This window comes from Sciurus vulgaris, assembly GCF_902686455.1.
Source record: "Sciurus vulgaris genome assembly, chromosome: 6".
In the NCBI taxonomy this organism is placed as follows: Eukaryota; Metazoa; Chordata; class Mammalia; order Rodentia; family Sciuridae; genus Sciurus; species Sciurus vulgaris.
In genome coordinates this window covers 153,126,831-153,148,121 of record NC_136466.1, presented here as the reverse complement: position 1 = coordinate 153,148,121, position 21,291 = coordinate 153,126,831, and the positions used below count along the sequence as shown (strand labels likewise).

The 21,291-nt window shown below is 34.7% G+C and overlaps 1 protein-coding gene and 1 pseudogene across 2 annotated transcripts in view; both read right to left on the bottom strand.

Moving 5' to 3' along the window:
• Positions 1-21,291, bottom strand: part of CDH12 (cadherin 12) — a 993,970-nt gene that overhangs the window by 609,266 nt on the left and 363,413 nt on the right. The window lies entirely within an intron of this gene.
• On the bottom strand, positions 16,343-18,283 carry LOC306664732 (glomulin-like; annotated as a pseudogene). The gene has a single exon. The product of its transcript is annotated as a glomulin-like (transcript).

Here is a 21,291-nt window from a genome sequence, read left to right as displayed (position 1 = left end):
AATTTTATTTATTTATTTGTTTGACACAACTTGTTTCCTCCTTTATTTGACAATTCCTTTAGGATAATTCCTCCCTTTGCTGATTTGCTTCTTTGTTTTTCATCTCTTCCTCATGGAATATTTTGCTGAGAATGTTCTGTAATGCTGGCTTTCTTTTTGTAAATTTTTTTAGCTTTTGTTTATCATGGAAGGATTTTATTTCATCGTCAAATTTGAAGGTAAGTTTTGCTGGGTATAAGATTCTTGGTTGGCATCCATTTTCTTTCAGGGCTTGAAAAATGTTGTTCCAGGCCCTTCTAGCTTTGAGGGTCTGGATTGAAAAATCTGCTGATATCTGTATTGGTTTCCCCTGAATGTAATTTGGTTCTTTTCTCTCACAGTCTTTAAAATTCTGTCTTTATTTTGTATGTTAGATATTTTCATTATAATGTGCCTTGGTCTGGGTCTGTTGTAATTTTGTGTATTTGGAGTCCTATAAGCCTCTTGAACTTGATTTTCCATTTCATTCTTCAGATTTGGGAAATTTTCTGATATTATTTCATTGAATAAATTGTTCATTCCTTTGGCTTGTTTCTCTAGGCCTTCCTCAATCCCAATAATTCTTAAATTTGGCCTTTTCATGATATCCCATAGTTCTTGTAGATTCTGTTCATGATTTCTTACCGTCTTCTCTGTTTGTTCAACTTTGTTTTCAAGGTTAAATATTTTTTCTTCAATGTCTGAGGTTCTGTCTTCTAGGTGTTCTATCCTATTGGATATGCTTTCTATGGAGTTCTTAATTTGGTTTATTGTTTCCTTCATGTCAAGGATTTCTGTATGTTTTTTTTCAATATCTCTAACTCTTTATTGAAATGATCTTTTGCTTCCTGTATTTGCTCTTTTAATTGTCGATTGGTGCGATCATTCAGTGCTTGCATTTGCTCTTTCATCTCATCATTCAGTGCATGCATTTGCTCTTTCATCTCATCGTTTGCCTCTCTGATCATTTTAATTATGTACATTCTGAACTCCTTTTCTGTCATTTCTTCTGCCATGCTGTCATTGGATTTTATTGATGTAACATCTAGATTTGTTTGCAGCATTTTCTTTCCTTGTTTTCTCATGTTGTTCAGGTATCAGTGGACCGCTGAGATATTGCTGATTTCCTCTATTGACTTACAATGTCCCTGAAGATTTCTCTATATATCCCCCCTTAGCCTTAAGTAGGCTGAAGTCTTGGAGGAAGTTGATAATGCGGTGCTCCACAAGGAAGCTGCCTCTCTAGGAGTGGTGGCCTTCAGGTGGGGTATAATCTCTGCTAGTGGGCAGAGGTGCCTCCACTTGTTGACCAATGGTCATCCAAAGGGTACCTAGGCTGCAGGCTGAGGCAAGGTCTGTTTAGGCCTGAGTCTCTGGTTTTACCGTCCTTGTGGGGAAACCTCACCCGGCAAGGAAGACTCACCCGGTGGGGAGGTCTCGCTGGTCAGTTCCCTCCTAGAGGTTCCCCTCAATTTACAGCTATCGCCTGGGCTGGGCTGCCTTCCTCTGCAAAGTTCCCAGGGGCCCGGCCCTACCTCCTGGGCCTGGGAGCCTCACCCTTCGCAGATGAATCTCCTTAGGCTGCCCCTCCTCAGAGAATCTGCCCGCAGGCTTGGAACCTTTGCTCCGCCCTAAGCCTGACTCTGTGGGGCTCTTCCACCAAGAAGCCTCCTAGATCCTGGGACCCTGCTCTGCACCTAATCGCCTGGCTATGCGGCCCCTCCTCTGAGCAGCCACCTGGGGCCCCGTACAATCGCTCTGAGTCCCAGAGACCCACCGCACGCCTCTTCCTCCAGACAGCCGCCCAGTATTCCGGTTGCGGTCACTAGGAGTCCAAGAAGCTCACTGCGTGCCTCCACCTCCCACCAACCACCCGTAGCCCTGGGCAATCAATCACTCCGAGTCGAAGTGACCCTCCCCGTTCCTCCTCCTTCTCCAGATAACCCCCAGGGTGTTCAGGAACGGTCGCTCTGAGTGGCTCTGAATCCATGTGACCCGCTGCACGGGTCCTCTGGGCAACTGCCCGGAGCTCTGGTGCGGCCACTCAAGACCAAGCGACTCACCACGCTTCTCTTCCAGGCAGCCCCCCTGTGTTCAGGCGCTGTCACTTTAAGTCCAAACAACTCACTACTCGCCTTCTCCTCTGAGCAGCCGCCTGGAGCGCTAATGCAGTCACTGCGAGTCCAAACGCCCTGCCACGCTCCTCCTCCTCCTCCTCCTACTCCTCCGGGCAGGCCCCGGTGTTCAGAAGTGGTCTGAGTCCAAACAGCTCGCCACGCAGCCCCTCCTCTGGCAACCGCCTGTAGCTCTGGTGTAGTCACTCTGAATCCAAGCGGCCGCGCTCCTCTTCCTCCTCCTCGTCCTCCGGGCAGGCCCCGGTGTTCAGAAGTGGTCTGAGTCCAAACAGCTCGCCGCGCAGCTTCTCCTCTGGCAACCTCCTGTAGCTCTGGTGCAGTCACTCCGAATCCAAGCGGCCACGTTCCTCCTCCTCCTCCTAAGGGCAGGCCCCGTTGTTCTGAGTCCACACAGCTCTCCTCGCCACTCCTCCCCTGGGCAGCCGCTGGAGCCCCAGTGGTTGCTCCGAGTCCCAGCACTGTGCTGAGTGGCCTCCTTTACGGCGCTCCCAGTTGTCTGCGTTCACTGCTCCAGCGGGGGGAGGGGCGTCTCGCCAGCAGCTCTACTTCACAAAGTTCCCTGCGTTCCGGGACCACCGTCCCATCCGGGACGCCTTCCCAACGGGTGAGAGTCACCGGGCTGCTTTGAGTTGGTCCCAAGTGTCTCAATATCTCCTCTTTTGAATCCTGAGTCCTGGAGCCACATGAAATGCAGCCACCCTCTAGGCCGCCATCTTGAAACCTCCCCTGGTATATTTCTTTAGGTGATACTTCTGAAGATTTTGACAGAGGCACTGTTTTTCCTATGAAGTCTAAATTTGAATTCACATTGCATTACATAATTTCTCTGACACTCTAAGGTTACAACTTTTTAAAATATATTTACTTTTACTTGTATGCTATATATAGCATTAGGAGACATTTTGACATAATCACAAAGACATGGAGTTTAATTTGCTCTAATTCAGTCCCCAGCACTTCTGCAGTCCCCTCCTTCTCCATCTCCCTGCCCCTCTCCCTCTACTTTATTGATCCATCTGCAATTTACATATACTTTCTTAATTAGTGTCTTATGTATATACATGATGCTGAGATTCACTGTTGTATATTTATATATGTACATTCAAAAGTTTGGTCAGATTCATTCCTTATCCTTATTCTTCCCTTATCCTGTTTCTCCTTCCTCCCCCTCAATCCCTTCAGTCTATTCTACTGATCTTTCATCTAAGAGGAAAAACAAGGGTAGGGGGAGTTATAACTTTCTTATAATTCAATATTATTTCAGTTTTCCCCCAGGTTTTCTAAAGGTCAATGCATTACACTCCCATTGTCAGCAGAACTAACTGTTGGAGGTGAGTGGAAGCCTACCAGGTATCAGCTGGTTCATGCATTTACAATCAAGATCACATGGAAGACTCGGGGTCACTTGGTTGAACTTGGGAAAATTTCTGATCCACTGAAACTACCTGGAAAACTTGGATAATACATTCTTGGATGCGTTTTAAAAATATCATTCCATAGTTACTGGATTTCCCCAGGGTGACTGTATACCAAGGCAGGACAAGAACTGACCTTGGTGAAAACTTGTACACCCAATGAAACATGTATGTCTAGGAGAGGGAAGATTAATACTCTTGATAAATTCTGCCTATCTGGACAGATCTCCTCTCTCATAGACTTATTGGCTTTGATACTCTCCTTCTAGTAACCTCTATCACAATTTTAATAAAACAAGTATTTATGGCATTACTACTGTAATTACAACTGCAGAATGGGAATAGCTATCAGTATTAATCTTTGTATTAATAATAATCTTAATAATCTTTGTATTCATAGCATATAACTCCTGTAAGCTCTCTGAGTCCTTCTGGTCACAGACCATTCTCATTCTCATCAGAATATTCAGTCCTAGCACAAGACCTTTAATAAGGCAAGTTTCCAAGAAATGCTTCACAATAGGATCAAGGAATGAATGAGATGTATTGAAATAACTCCACAAATATTTATACAGAGCTATTCGAACATGCACTCTATATGGAGTGCTAAAACTTGCTAAACATTGACATAGTAAATAGAATTTGGGGGCGGTTGGAAGAGTAAAAAAAGAAAAAAGAAAAAAAAAAAGAAACCCAAACCAGAGGAAGATTTTTTCCTCAAATCATGACAATCTTTGTGTCTTAGAGTTTGATGTTGACCAGGAGCTCCTAGCCACATATTATATCTTATATGTATAAGTATATCTGTATACATTTACTTCCTCATCTTCAAATATGAATCAAATACTTACAAGTTTTATCCTCCATTTTAATATCCCTTGTAGCCCTAAATTGGTCCCCTTTCCCAGTTACTTATTGGATATTTTTCTTTAAGTGGGTCACGGTAGTAGTAAATAAATCAAATAAAAAAATGGAGCTCATCATCTTCCTGTCCAAATGATCTAAATTTACTTTTCCCATATAAATGTGTCGGTCTTTGGCAGATCTTTCCTCATATTTCTTGCCTCTTGTCATAATAGCCACATAATATTGTGAATTTTATATGTCATATTTTATTATCATAAATTAATTAATAGAACATCATGTGGGATTGATGATAGCTCAATTTCTAGATTATTTTATTTTTTATCAATTTCTAGATTATTTTTTGAGTGTAGCAAAATCTCTTTGAATCTCACATATCTAGCAAAGTCCATGGCAAATGGTGTAATTATCTTCACTTAGAAATATCTTAATTTTCATGCTGAGGTTAAAAATAACTTCTTCCTGGTAATCTGATCTCTGGTCTCTCCTCTCATTGGTTTTCATTTCAATTTTGTGCTTTCCTTTCTGAACCCCTACTGCAATTTTAATTAAATAACTCATTATAACATCATTAGATTCATTTCCCCCACAGAATAGGAAAAAAATATCAATTCTTATATAAACTTTATAGTAACCACAGTACTTCACACAGATCATAGCAGTGTTAGATCCTCAAAAAGGAATTGGAAATGACTGAATAAAGATATTATTGCTCAGACGAGTGATATGATGATCTTCAACAGAACCAGGAAATAAGTGGAAAAATTAAATAAGAGCCCAAGCCTAAAACAATGCCCCAAACTCTCTTCTCTAGACAATCACATCCCAATATGGTAGCCACTTAGAAATTTTGGCTCTTTCAATTTGAGTTTAAATGACTTTAATAAACATAACTACAATTTTAGGGCTCATTTTACCCAAGTGTCAAAAAGTTTTATGTGGCCAATAACTACTGCACTGACCAGTGCTGAAGAACTTTCTGAATTTTGAAAAAGTTCTGTTAGACCATAGTTTTCATGTTTCAATGATATAAACAATGTTGGATAGAAAATTGATGATGTAATACTAATTATATCTACTGTAGTATCTATCTTGAAATCACTTATTTTTTAAGATAGTAATTTAAAAATTCACAAAATATTCAATAATATTATTTGAGATGTATACTTAAAATTAACAGTCTTAATGTGTAGCTTACAAATAATGTCCATTTTGTAATGACAAGAAGTCTCTGATTTCTCTATGCTGATGACAGTAAAAATTAGCTTCCTTTTGTAGGAGAGATTTAATTAAGACAAATAATTTGACATTGCTTGTGTCTACAAAGCACAATGTAAATTGAAGATCAGGTTAATTTGATCATCATGGATAAGCCAAATAAAGAGAAAGGATGAGGAAATGCATTATAACCTCCAATATTAATTTGGGATATGTAAATTGACTCTCTTATCTGGTTAATACAAATAATTATTAAAATTAGTAGAGTTAAAGCCAAGGACAATTGGGCTGTGACAAGTTCTATTATACAAAAATAAAAACAGACTCCTTAACTGGGCAAAACCCAGAAATCACAGGGAAGTTATTTTCTCTACATTTAAAAGACACCATGAAGATTCACTCTATTTCAAGAAAATATTTCTGAAATGTAACATCATTAAATAATCTTTTAACATTATTATAGTGTGGAAATGATTTCAAAAGGTTGAAATCAGTTTAGAGAATATTTCAGGGTAAGGAAACAATGAAAAATAAATCTTACTCATGAGAAACTTTTCTAGAAAGGTAGACATATTAACATTTTAAAACTAAAAGAATTTATATCAATAGATGCGATACAGACATTTTGTCTTAAGGTATAATTTCAGAAAGAGATCTCAAAAAGACATAAGTTCCTTGCGATTAATATGTGATATTTTGGGAAATTGGTGGAGTCTCCTGGTTTTGCCTATAAAATCAATAAATCTGTCATTGTCATTGTATGTATCAAAAAAAAACACGTAAGGAATAGTAAGCAATATATCTTCAAATGAACCCTGAATAAAACAGTACCAGCTAGGTGTTTTCAGGTAGCATAAAGCTTCTCTTAGCAATGAGCCTGTGCTGATGTTCATGAGTTGTGAAATGTTTTCTATACAACTAACTTATTATAGTCTTTTCTATGATTAGAATTGTCACCTTAGCAAATCATGATTATTTTTACTATCCTCATCATTACAGTGTTGATGAATCAACTCTGTTCAGAAGCATATACCCATTTCAGAGAGAAGAGGCATTTAGGTCTGATGTTTGCCCTTAAGATTGTAAGACTAAGATTTTAAAAATAGAACAAAATATTGGAAAGGGTTGGAGGATATGTAAAATGTCATGCCATTAAACTATCTGTAATATGTAACAGAGAAAGTTAAAAATAATTATGTTCAGTGTGATTTTTTCAGGTACTATAAATGAAAAAGTCTTCATACAAAAAGTGAGACCTGAATTGTTCCTTAAAGTACATCAATGAGAAACTCAAAGTGTTATTAAATATAAGATACTGTATATTTAGTTCAGATTTTCTGAGTGCTGATTCAAGTGCAAGCCACAGTCCATGTAAAGCCAGAACGTGTTCCCTTTGAACCTCTTTTCAGTTTGAGTTGATTCTAATCTATAAGCTGGTGTTAGTTCCCTACTGCTGCCAAAAAGTGCTTAAGACAACATTAGCATCTTATAGTTCTGGAGAAGAGAATTTCCAAGTCAGACTCAAGGAATCATCATTTTCCTTATGGAAATATAAGGGTGAGCTCATTTTCATACCTTTTCCCAGAATCTAGAAGGATGCCCGTGTTTCTTGGTTCCTGTGGCCCCCGTCACCTCAGGCTTCATTTCCCTCCTTACCTGCCCTTTTCTGACTCTTTCCCTCTGATCAGTACACTACTGTGATCATATTGGTCAATTTGGAGAATACAGGGTGAGCTCCCCATCACCAAATCATTAAATTAATCACATCTGCAGAGTTCTCTCTCTCTCTCTCTCTCTTTTTTTTTTTTTTTTTTTTTTCTTTTTGACGTGTCAGGTAAAATATTCACAGTGTTGGCAACTAGGCCACAGGGTTAGAATTGATAGAATGGGAAAGGTGTGTCATGCACTGAATGGTATGTGCTGGAAAATCTATGAAATGCCTTAAAATGTTTTTACAGAATACTTATCCTTTAAGTGTAGATTTTTATTTACTCACCTAAAACTGGTCAATGGCCTTTATTGGAAAGACATTCCAATTTTAAATCGTTCCAAGGCTCTATCAGTTGGATTAACTAATGAATTACTTTCTCCCAATACCATACACACACAAAATTATTAGGGAGCACATACATTTAAGTATATTATTTTGTTCATTTTCATTTTAATGCAGTTCAGAATGAAGAAGAAAGGAGAAAATTTGCCAGGCACTGTAGTGCATGCCTGTAATCTCAGCAGTTCTGGAGGCTGGGGAAGGAGGATCAAAGCCAGTTTCAGTAACTTAGCATGGCCCTAACATGGCCCTACGCAACTTAGCAAAACAGTGACTCAAAATCAAATATACCCAAAAAGGACTGGGATGTGACTTAGTGGTTGAGTGCCCCTGGGTTCATCCTCATACCAACAAAATTAAAAAAAAACAAAAAAACAAAACAAACAAACAAACTTATAGTATCATAAACAAAAGTGTTTAGGTATTCATATGGAATATGAATGTTTAACACTGCTTTAAGGAAAACAAATTGTTCTAAAACTTATTTCCCAAACTATTTCAATTTCACTATTTGATACCTCCAGAATGTCAGTACACATTAGTTTGTCATTTGAAGTTCTGAGAACATCAGTTTGTCTGTGTTAATATAAAATCATGACTAAAATGCTAAAAGACAATTTGTAATAGCAGTTATTTCACTCCCTAGCCCAGAGTAGTACCTGAAAAAAACAGAATAACTCACTGTTATTTCACCACTAGAACTCAAACAATTTCTATTAAGAAATAGTTATGGTCCAGATACACATTCAAAAGTCAGTTACTTTGAAAAGTTTTTGTATGTTGTCTTTCTAGAAGATCAACTATGATTCTGGCTTTCTAACTATGATTTTAGTTAGACTCAAGTAATTATGCTAGGTCATGAGGTATCCTTTTATTATTAGATATTCTCACAGTAAAATAATTCCACAATGATGAAAAATGACTCAATGATTTTAAAAAAAGGATGAGTTAGTGCTTTAAACCTTTAAGTAATTAGAGATATTTAATTTTGTACATTTTTTTGAGAGCTGAACTATGCAAAAAGAGGAGTCTGAATTTGCAGTCAACATATGACCAATTCCTAAATGACTGTGATATTGGAATTAGACATAGTTTTATTTATGTTGGTTGGTTGGGATTAAGCTCTTAAAATAGTTTACAGCAATATTAAAAAGAAAATGTAAGAAAATTTTTCTCCTATGAGGTCTAAAACTAATAAGAGCAACTATTTCATTTAATATGATAGTAAATTGGCTCACAACTACAGTTTCAGCTACTGGGATGCTGAGGAGGGAGAATACTTCAGGTCACAAGTTCAAGTTCAGATGAGTGAGCACAATGAGACCCCATCCATCCATCATTCAATGAAGATACTCAGTGACTAACCTATAGCCATAGGTGGAATTGTTCTTGCAGTACATTATCCGTGGTTATGTTATCTCAATATATTAAAACATGGGTATATTTCAGTGGAGAAAATCACTGTCGTACATGAAAGAAAGGGACAAAAGCTAGGACAGTTACTAATTTCCTGTTGACTCTTCCTTATCTTACACATTCACTTTGGATCTCTTTACTTGCTTGCTATCTTTTCTTTCTGTGTATTTACATATTTAATGGGTAATTTTAATGCTGTGAGACATGAGACTCCCTGAAGTCAGTCACCTGTGTTAATTTTTAATTGTGACACTGGTTTCTTTCTACCATCTTCCTTTCTTTTATCCTGCTAGTATTGCTGTGCTCACACTTAACCACTGGGAAAGGTGTTTGTGAGGATGATTCACATTAGTTGGTAAATCAGAAATCTTAAGAATGCACAGGTCCTCTCACAGATTCTCCCCTGACTCTAAGAGGTTGAGAGGGAGGAGTTGAAGGAAAATCAAAGTTCCTTCTAGGGTTTAAAGAACACTCTCCATTCCAAACATGGTGCAAAAACATAACTGAAAAGAAGTTTGATGATTTTTTAGTTTGTTGTGACATAAAAATTCAAAACACAAGCTGGCCTGGTGGTGCACGCCTATAATTCCAATGACTCTGGAGGCTGAGGCAGGAGGATCACAAGTTCAAGGCCAGCCTCAGCAACTCTGAGAGACCTTAAGTAATTTAGTGAGATCCTGTCCCCCACCCAAAAAAAGGGCTGGGTAAATTGCTTAATATTTTGTGAAATGCAAAATACTGCCTATTTTTTTTTTTTGTATTTTCAGAGTAGTTAATGTATTCCTTGAAAATTATGATGACTTTATCTTCTCTTAAATCTATATATTTGCTTCCTTATTGCTTGACTAAAGTCTTCAGTAAAATTATGAATAAAACTGCTCATGGTGAGTATTTTGATGTTGCAACTGATAAAAAACAAATTCAACTTTTCATTAAGAAAAAGGGGCTGGGGATGTTGCTCAGTGGTTAAATACTCCTAGTTTGAATCCCTGATACCCAAAAAATTAAAAATTAAAAAATAAAAATCCCAAACAATTCAAATATCAAAATTGTACAGATGAAATAGCATTATAAATGTTATTCTTAAAATGTTTCTCTCTAGGAATAACACAGGCATCTCACCAACAGAGGCCAATATTATTTTGTATTTATTCAAGCAGAACATTTTTCCTCTGAATTTGTTCATTCCGTTGAAGCAATGTGCATACTCTCAAAAGCAGATTTAGTGGGAAAATTCTATGTTAGATAATGCCTATCTACAGAAGCAACCTTCTTATTTGAAACAGAAGTTCATCATTCAATTTCAAAAATATTTTCCTGTGATTTCATTTCTATCAGGCAAATGGCAAAAACTCTAAAATTTCATTGGATCACTAATTTAAGAATTCTCTTGGAAAATATTAAAGCAACCTTAGTAATGAATGACTGGTTTTTAAAGTTCAAGGGATAGAATGTCACATGTAAAAAGGAACACAGAGTCACTTGTTAAATCCTAAAACTACCATAAAATTTAAAAGTACCATATCAATTATATCACAGTTGATACTTAAGAAGTTTTGGGTAACAGCTGCCAATTAGGTGGTGTATAATTCCATGGTAGTATTTTATTAAATTATATTCTCAAATTGCTATAATCTCTGAGAGAAACACATTGAAATAGAGCAAATTTCTATTTATCACATTTAGGTTGTATGCATCAACCAATGGCTATCAGAAAAAATGCAACCTGATGGAAACAAATTAAGTGGACATCAATTATAAACTGAGGGGTATAAAATGATTAAATTCCTGGTCTCTTGTTTGTTTTGTAGCCATTTGTTTTTTTGAAATAACAAATCACCTTTTCTTGCAGTATCCATTGTATGTATGCACATGGAAACTCACAAGTATATGTATATTTAAAGATTATATATACTCTTTTTGTGTATGTGTGTGTACACGTATTTATGTGTAAATCAGGACTTTGACACATGTAGAAAGAAGAAACAAGGTTTGAATGATTTCAATAAAATACAGAACAATGATTGTATCAATTTATTATCAGTTTGCAAAGCAAATTAAGAGTAATAAGAGACAATAATGAATAATAGTGGTGTTGTCCATTATAATACCCAATTAAAATCCTACAGCTTTAAAGGAAAAATATACAATAAAAATAACATGAATCTACAATCTTACCTTCAAATTTACTCATACTGGAACGTCACTGAAACCCAAACATAACATGATTTTCTAGGTGTTATTTTCTGTGAGTATGCATGTATGGTCTCGTACACAGAAACACACACTGAAAATTTAATTGTTATCTGTTTTATTCTCTATTTCTAAGGAATAAAAACACAAATTCTCATAGGAAAAAAATGTTTTGGGAACACTTTTTCCTTTTGTTGGCAGTTGTATAATTAAGCTAATATTATTCAGGAAAATATTTATTCCTCCATGAAAACTTTATCCTTCTCAATGGGACTGAGTGATAGGAAAAGAGAAAGCCTGCCAAGCTGCTTTGAGCCTAAAAGATGCAAAGATCAAAGTTGCTGATGCTGTCATGCAGTTTTTAACAGTTATTTTTTTCCTGTAAAACTTCAGAAAATGTTTACCTGGTTTGAGGGCAGCTTTTAATCTTCTACTTGAGATACATGACTTGAGTAGAATGGGAATAACCTATAATTCTCCAAAGCCCCATTTACTTCAGTTGCTGAACTCAGCAGTATTTATTGAGACCTTTAAGCAGAAACGTATCACTGAAAACAATTTCCACATGAGGACTACTTCAAGCAATGATTAAAGTATCTATAAATTAAACCCTTCTAAATATTATCAACTATTTCTCAGCATGGAAAGTTTTTTTTTTTTTTTTTTTTGTATTTTGTGTTTTGTTTTCCCCAATTCTAGAGATTGAACTCAGCGTGCTCTATCACTGAGCTACATACCCAGACCTTTTTACTTTTCACTTTGTAACATGGTCTCAACTTGGGAATTGCACAGTAGGTTCTTAAATTTGCAATCCACCTACTTCAGCCTCCTAAGTAGCTAAGGCATGTGTCACTGTGCCCAGTTGGAAAGATTTCTAAGAGAAGAGAAAGACAACTCAAAAGTACCCTTTTGTTATTAGGGCAACATCTGTTGTAAGAAAAAAGAAAATATATTATCTAAGGAGCGGACAGTATAATGATGTTTCTATAAGAATGTAATAGATAATAGCCTTATTTTCTTCTTTTGCATAGGAATTCATGTTGCTTTATGTTTTTCTGTTTCCCAATAGAACAGAGTAGTTTTTTGTCCATTCATGCACTAATAAGCACAAATTATTTTTGAAATAAAAATACTATGTTTCTCAAGTGTTTTATTATTTATATAATATATAGACTGTGTTTTCAAGAAGCTTGACTTTCTTCTTTCAAATTAAGTGATAAAAGATGTGTCATCCAAATTAAGCATTTTTAAGGCAGTTGTACTTTGGAGAAGACACTGCATCTAAGAAAATAACTACATTAACAAGAAAATTTTTATTAAATGTGTGTAATAAAAATAAGCTTTGGAAGCAAGGAAAGCATTTCCTGTACATCCACAAATTCATTGTGGAAGTTCTATTGAATATGGTTGCAGAATGGAGCCAACCAAAGGGAAACACAAACAGTTATCTAAAAGTTCTCCCTTTTTGAGGAAGCTTGCAGACAGACTCCTGAAAACGGTAAGATTCCTAGAAGGAATAAAGTCTAAAAGTGAAATTGGACCTTCAGGCTTAATCCCTGGGAGGAATAAGCAACACACAGAGGATGTAACTGAAACACAACTTCATTCTCCTTTCCACCTCCCACATTTCCAGATAAACTTATTCTGTGGAATTTGTTCTTTCCTTCTAGGATAAAGTCTGTGACATGCCATCAGGTTCTTTTGCTTATTTTGGCATCCTTAAAGCCTCTGGTAACATCACTCAAGTGAAATTTCAGTTCAGTTTAATAACTTTTTATAATTAATATAATCAGTACTGTATTAAAACACAGCAAATAAACTTAAAAACAAAACAAAACAACTTGAACCTCCTTCCTACATCCACATTTCTCTTTACCACTTCCAGAGATGGGAAGAAATTAAAGCTGGAGGAGAGGGTGAGATGCACAGCAGGAAATTTTCCTTTGGCCCTGCCCTGGTGACTTATCCGGGTACCTGTGGGCATGGATGCAATTGGAAGCTTGTCCTTTCTCTTATGTGCCCTGTGTCAATTCTTAGATCTCTATCCTCCATTCTAATATCACCTGCACATCTTACTTGCATTCCCTCCTGCATGAACAAATGTGTCCTTCTATAGTCACAACTTATTGATAGTTTATAATTCATTTTTAAGCTTTTTGGCATCTCATGGTACATTTCTAGCTTCTTCTTTCCACTGATATCTCTCAGACTCCCTCAAGTCCCTCCCTCCTGGCTATCTCTTTCTTGAAGTTCCTTGGAAAACACTTCTCCCTCCTTCATTCTGAACAAGCAGGTTATCCCTACTCAAGTTTACATTGATTTATTCTTTGCATAGATCAATTACCAACCCTAACTCTTAGTCCTTGGGTTACTTAAATTTGAGTCCAACATCTCTGTTTCATGTTCCAAATTTGGAGACACACGTTGATTCCCAATCAGGCACATGGAAGCTGCTCCTGAGATGTTAGGACTCATGATGAACTGAAACACTTTCAAAATATTTCTCTGAATCTCCAATTCCCTCAGTACTCTAAGCTTTGAATTTTTTTTTTTTTTTAACTTTCAGTAAACATGATGCCAGGTTTCAAAACCAGATAAGCAACAGATTTGCTCATATTTTTGAGTGTTCTTATTTAAGGATAAGGGATAATTGGTCTACATTATCTTCAACCCAACTGAGATAAAAAGTTTCCACCTGGACAAACATTTTATATTGTTTTATCTGCATATGATGCCAATGGAAGGTTTCAAAGCAAATAGAGAAAGAAAGAGATGGAATATTTTCTTTCTGATGTAACTAAGTTCCTTCCTGATGCTTTGGACTTAGAATCCTGAAGGAAACTAGAAAGAAACAGGTACTGCATCTGGAAATAGGTATAAGGGAAAACAGAAAAGTCTCTTGCCTTCACTGAATATAGCTATAGTAGTCCAAAGAATACATCACTTACTTATGTAAATAGTGATTTTTTTCATTTTGTTTATATTCAAATCATGTATATCTATAACATAATCATAATAAACACATATTTCAAGTTGGAAAACATTTTTCAAGTTTTATCCATGGAATCTGATAATTTTATATTATTAATTCTTAGGTCAACCCAGATCGAGTTCTAAATAATCAATGAATTAAAATGGCCAATATGGACTTCTTCCAGTTACCACTGAGATGAGGTTTATATTCTTCTCTTCTGAACACTGTTTGCTATCTGAAAAACCCAAAACAATTTTACATACACTGATAACTTCCTATACCAACGTACCAAACACATTTGCCAAAATGCACTTTTCTTTGTCTAAAATATATAAAAATGATTTTTCCCTTATGAGAAGGGAACTATGAAAATGATACATTCTTCTCACAGGTCCCTAATTTTAATTTACTTCTTAGCAAGTTTTTCATGCACTAATAATTGTTTTCTCTCCATAGATTAATTTGCTTTATTTCATTTGCCCCATATATAGGGTATTAATTATTTTGGGCAAGGTTATTCTAATATAATATCATTACTTTATCAAAAGGGACATGCTGACAGCCAAATCTAAACAATAATGAAAATGAGTGACCTTATCATGAAAAGTTTACTAAATTACAAAAGAACACATTAACATGCCTCAGGCAAGACCAGTGTCATTCCATTTAAATTCTCAAATTGATACGAAAATTTCTCATGAATTTGATCAGTAGAGATGTTATCATAAGAAGAAAACTACTAATTTCTATATTTAAATATAAATCCATGGATTATATATATGGAACCTGCATATGTTTATGAGCTCACATCTACAGATATTCAATTGATCTGCTATTAAGTTGTTATTCCAGTTTGGTTTCAGTATTCCTTATATAGATCTTTCAAGACAACTGCTTATGATTGATTGACATACGAAAACTATTTCTAACTTTTCAATTTCTTTTGTGTTTCCCAATTTATGAAAACAAATTAAACCAGGAAAATAAAACAAAGCAACAAAAACATATCCTGAAAACAAATTTACAGCTGGCTGCAATATACCTAAAATGATATTTTATCACATTTAACATATAAATGCAAAAACAAATTATTTTATTTAAAATAATATTAAGAAACAAAGGTATTAAAATGTACAACATGAAAAGTTTTTAAATATAATGAAAACTTTAAATGAAATTGAACAAATCATTTTATTAATCCTGTGAGTTTTCTTAACACATCTTCAAATTTTAGCTTCACTCAGTGCACAAAAGTTAAGCTAGTAAGTTTAATTTTCTTTATTATCCCCCCACAAATGGTCACAAACCTAAGTAAAACAGATTCTAAATCATAATACTACTCTAATAAGATTTAAAATTTTCTTAAAAGTATATTCAGTAGAGATGAACTTAACAGAGGAAAATCTCATTGTCTGATAAAGTATGTCCAATACAGTCAAATAATTTAGATAAATAACACAGGGTATTAATTATCTGTTTGCCTTAATTCCCTGAATAATTAAACTAACTTTAATTCTCCTTCTGATTATATGGTTCCAGATGTGATAAAATGATGTGCCAAGATTAACTTTAAAATTATAAGAGCATTTACAGGGCTGAGTTTCCAATTTAAGATTTTAATTTTTGTGCTGGGAATTTAAATTAGTATAGTCCTTATGGAAAACAGTATGTCAGTTCCTCAAAAAAAATTAAAAATAGAACTAGCATATGATTTAGCCATCTACTACTATTTATGTATCCAAAGGAAATGATAACTGTATATGGAAGAAGCACTGCCCTGCTGCAATATACCTAAAATGATATTTTATCACATGGCCGTATTATTTGCAATAGTCACGAAATGAAAACAACCTAACTGTCCATCAATTGATGACTGGATAAGATCATTGCTACATATACAAATCTGCATAGTTTATTCATTAAAAAAAAATGAAATCCTGTCATCTGCAGCAACATGGATGAACGTGCAGATCATTATGTTACGTGAAATAGGCCAGGCAGAGGAGGATATATCATTTTGACTCATATTTTGAATCTAAAACAGATGATCTCAGAGAAGTTGGAAGCAGAAGAGTGGTTACAAAAGTATTGGGAGAGTAGAGCCAAGTGAGGGATGGGGGAAATTAATTGATAATAGTATGTTACATTAAATAGAGTAAGAAGTTCTGGTGTAATACTGCACAGTAGAGTGACTATATATAATAATTATGTATGGGTCATTTTATTTATTTTTTTTATTTTTGCTTCATTAGTTTTTATTTAGGAAGTAACACTTTGACTTTATCCCAACATTTTTTTTTTTTAAATTTCTGTGAGTTCTACTTGAGCCAGAATGCTTTCAATCAAATCAAACATAAAAAGAACTGAATGAAGGAACTTAAGTTGAATTTCAGAAGGCATATTATGGACCTTTTCTCTACCTACAGTTACAGAATAAAGATCCTTAGACTTCTGGACTGCTTGACTGTTTTATTGGCTCTTTTTAATTTCTGCTTCATAATGTGCTTTTGACATATTAAGTGCTATACGAAGTGGCTTTAAGAAATTTTAAGTTCTGTCCATAATCCAGCCTGACTTATTTTCATTATCTTTGATAATCAAATGCTTCAATAAAGTTAATGAAGTCATAATCCTATCTGAGTTTTGCAATAAATCTGTTTCAGCACCCTGTGGGAGAAAAAGTACCAAATCTACAAAAGAAATCACCTGTGATCCTGTAAACTATTTTTTATATATTTTCTTAAATGACAAGTCAATTGGATTTTTGAAATTTTGAGTTTTAAAGGCCTCCACACCTGAGTGATTACTTGTATTCAATAAGCATCTAAATAAAGTGTATTTGCCTTGTGAATCCAACTTGTTAATAAACGGCTGATGAATAGCTAAACTCTTTTTCCTCAATGTCTCAATGGGGCAAAGTGTGATTATTTTGACTAAACCCTGAGGTACAGTAAGAAAACTCTTGATTTCTAAGTACTGATAAGATAGACTCTTGTCTCTATTTTCAATAAAACATTCTCCAGCAGTTTCAATCCTTTGGAGAAAACAAACTTCTGTTCTTTGCAAAAAGAATTCAATATGCCCCCATATTAAACTGAAAAAGGTATGATAGGCTTAAGACCTTTGGAAGCTGATCAATATTGATGTCCTGAACAATACTAGATATGCCAGAGAAGCCATAGAGTCTGCTAATTGTTTATCTTCTTCCTAAACTTCAAGGTAATCCCAAATCCTCTCTTTCCTTCCATGATTATAAATAATTTGCTGGAAAGGGTGTCCAGTTGCTGATAAAAACCCTATTATTTCAGATGCAGAATATCTTAAAGGATACTTTCAATATCTTCAGACTGTTCAAGGAATTGTGCGGTCAGCAGAGATCATTTGAAGCTTTTGAAACAAAATTTTAGTAATCGTTTTCTTCATCATTAACGACTTCTTCCACAAAAGGTTAAGTGAATTCTATTAAGATCTTGCAACATTGACAAAAGTCGTAGTCATGTGTTTGTGTTTGTTCTTTTGATATGGAACAGGAAGAGGAGATACTTGACTTCACAGGGTAGACAATGCTAATCCAACTGAATATGCCTATCATTAGGTAGTTTCTGAATCACTGTTGGTGAAGGTTGAAGAAAAAGAGAAATAATTTGGGATATCTGTTTTCCAGAGGGATCTTTAATCAGTTCAAGCAAACCCAACAATAATTCCTTTGGATTACATAACTTCACCAATAAATCAAGCATCAGAAAATAATCTTATCTTTTATTATTTCCATCATTTCATAAAAGGCACAAACAACAGGATCAACAGGATTCCAGCCCATAGTCTTAATGATGACTTCATTCTTTTCACTTTGAATAATTGCTATTAGTTGGTCTGTGTGCCCTTCTTCTATACAACTTTGACCTGCTAACTGAAACAGGTCAAAAACTTCTTCTTTAAAGTCACGCTTTTCCAGAATTTGACATCTCTTAATTACAGACTAAAGTTCCTGCACAGTCATTCCTAATTATGATTCCTAGTTTTGATGCTGCTGGATGTGTGGTCCATTTCAAAAAGCCACAAAAAGAGATTTTACAAGTTATTATCATAAAGTGATGAAAATATGATGAGATAAATATGTTCAACTTGATTTAAACTTTATATAATCCATACCTATATTGAAACACTACAAAGTACACTATTACTATCTTCAATTTTATGTCTTGTATGTCAATTAAAATATTTTTTAAAAAATATTTAAAAGTCCAGTGTGTAGCATAAGTCTGCATTCCCAGTGGCTTGGGAGGCTGAGGCAGTAGGATGGCAAGTTCAAAGCCAGCCTCAGCAACTTAGCAAGGCCCTAAGCAACTTAGCAAGACTTGCTAACATGAAAAATGAACAACAGGCAAGTGACATGACTCAGTGCTTAAGCACTGCTGGATTTAATACCTAGTACGAAAAAATTAAAATTAAATTTATAAAATTAACATTTTTATAAAGGCAAAAGAATACAGACTGATCCTGGATGCAAAGAACTTACATTACTTGTAGTTTTTCATGATATTTCTCCTGGTATTAATATATTAATAATATTATATAAGCAATGGGTTTTTTATTTTTTTGCTACTGAACTACAATAATAAATAGATCAATGAAATGAGATAATGTATATATAACTGCCTTACCATAGTTATTTGAAGAAATATCGATTAAAAAGCAATTATGATTATTAGTAAACAATCAGAATTCTCATTCACCTTGAATATCTCCATGCAGAAAAGAACAAGCACAAATCAAAAAGTGAAATTTTAAAAATGTAAAAAGGGGGAGAAGACAAAGATCTCCAGTCAGTCATACACATAATGCTTTGAATACATTAATTGTTTTACAACCTTTGTGTTTAGATGAATTTTTTACTTCTTCTCCATTTTTTGTACTAGATTCCAACATAAGGTTTGATAAGAAAAAAGTGACATTGGCAGAATGAAAAATAGTTTTCAATAACGCTTGAGCACAGTCATGTACCACCTTCAGATAATTGCTAAGGAAATCTGAAACCTCTTGTGTTTGGAATGCAATGTGAATATGTGTCTTGACTGTGATCACAACCCATCATTTCTCCTTTTATTTTTCAACTCCTTTGGTAGAAAATGCATGCAGATCTTCAGAAAATTCAAAGTCTTATATTTTAAGGTTTCACATAAACTGAGCAGAAAGACTGGACTGTCATATCAATTTCACTTGATACTAAGTATTTTTCAAAATTAAAAATTTTCATAGGTATCTACAGAATCTTAATCTAAAATCCCAAAGAAATTTTCTGATTTTGTTTTCTACTTTGAAATTAAAGATGCATAATCAGAAAATAATTCCACAATTTGTTATAATCAAATTAGACAGTTTGTAAACTGATTGTAATCAATTTCATCCTGCAGTATGTTACCTACATTAATGAAAAAATATTAAGTTAATTAAATAGATGACCACAGTTTGTACATGAGATACTTGGATCTGCTTCTTTGAATGTGCAATAAGCAACATGAAATATAAAATACTTGTTTTCTACTTTTTGGTTTTTTTTAGATATACATGGGAGTGTTTTTTTAAATTTATTTTTATTGTAAACAAATGGGATACATCTTGTTTTTCTGTACATGAAGTAGAGGCATACCATTTGTGTAATCATACATTTACATAGGGGAATGGTGTTTGATTCATTCTGTTATTTTTTCCTTCCCCCCACCCCTCTCACCCCTCTTTTCCCTCTATACAGTCCCTCCTTCCAACATTCTTGCCCTCCCTCCCACCCCCCATTAGTGTCATCATCCACTTATCAGCAAGATCTGATTCAGCCACATCAATGTTCATAGTAGAGTGTACTTGGACATATCCTACAAACATGGAGTATAACTTCCCATTGTTGTGGTTATAAATGATGTGCAATTATACTGATCATGTCTTCATGTATGAACATAGGAAAGTTATGTCTTATTCATTCTACTGTTCTTCCTATTCCTATCTCTCTTCCTTTCCCTTCATTCCCCTTTTTCTAATCTGATGAACTTTTATCCCCGTCCCTTCTACTGCTCTTGTTGTGTTAGCGTCCACATATCAGAAATAACATTTGACCTTTTGGTTTTGGGGATTGGCTTATTTCTGCAAAATGAAAAGTATTGGTCAGGTCATACAGTAGAAGAGAAAATGCTAAAGGAAGATTCCAAAATATTTCTTTCAGTTTGTGATATGTATGTTCTGGTTTTGACTTATTCTTTTTTTAATTGTTCTTAGGTTCATTTGTTTAAAATGTTTATAAAATGGCTTGTTTATAAAACAATAAAATTTAATATAATTTATCTTGAAAACTAGATGGACCCGGTACCCCTAGCAACTATCGATTTAATTACAGAAGATCATTGTTGATATTTCACAATTAACATTTCTATAATATCTGACATCGCTCAAAAATTGCAATAACCTCTTTTATAGCTCAGTGAAGCTGTGAATTATAACTTTACAAAGATACCTGTATTATTTATCAGCTCTTCCAAGCTTAGTGAACTGCTAAGTTAGTGACCACTTTATACGTAGCATGTTCTTGCCATATATCAATGTTTGATTTATATTAACCATCCTCTCATGAATAAATACCTAAGAGACAACAGTTATCATGACCAAAACAAAAATATGAATCTAAAGCTTTTAAAGTTTTACATCCAAAGGCTTTTTTACCTTTATCCAGGTACTCAAGACAAAAATGTGGGGTTTGCATTTATTTATTTTTATATTAAATGATTTTTGTAATGCTTTTCCAAATTCAAATTAAAATTCCATTCTCACTCTGTCCATTTTTCCTTTTCTTAGTATTATTATGACCTTGTACTTGCACTACTGCCAACAGTTTCATCAATTTCATCTTGCATAAATTATTGCCTTGTATTACCCAGAAAATCAAATCTTTAAAACCACTAAAACAAAAATCACATGAAAAAAAATTACGTGATGTATTTTCTCTGCTTCAAGTTCACCAAT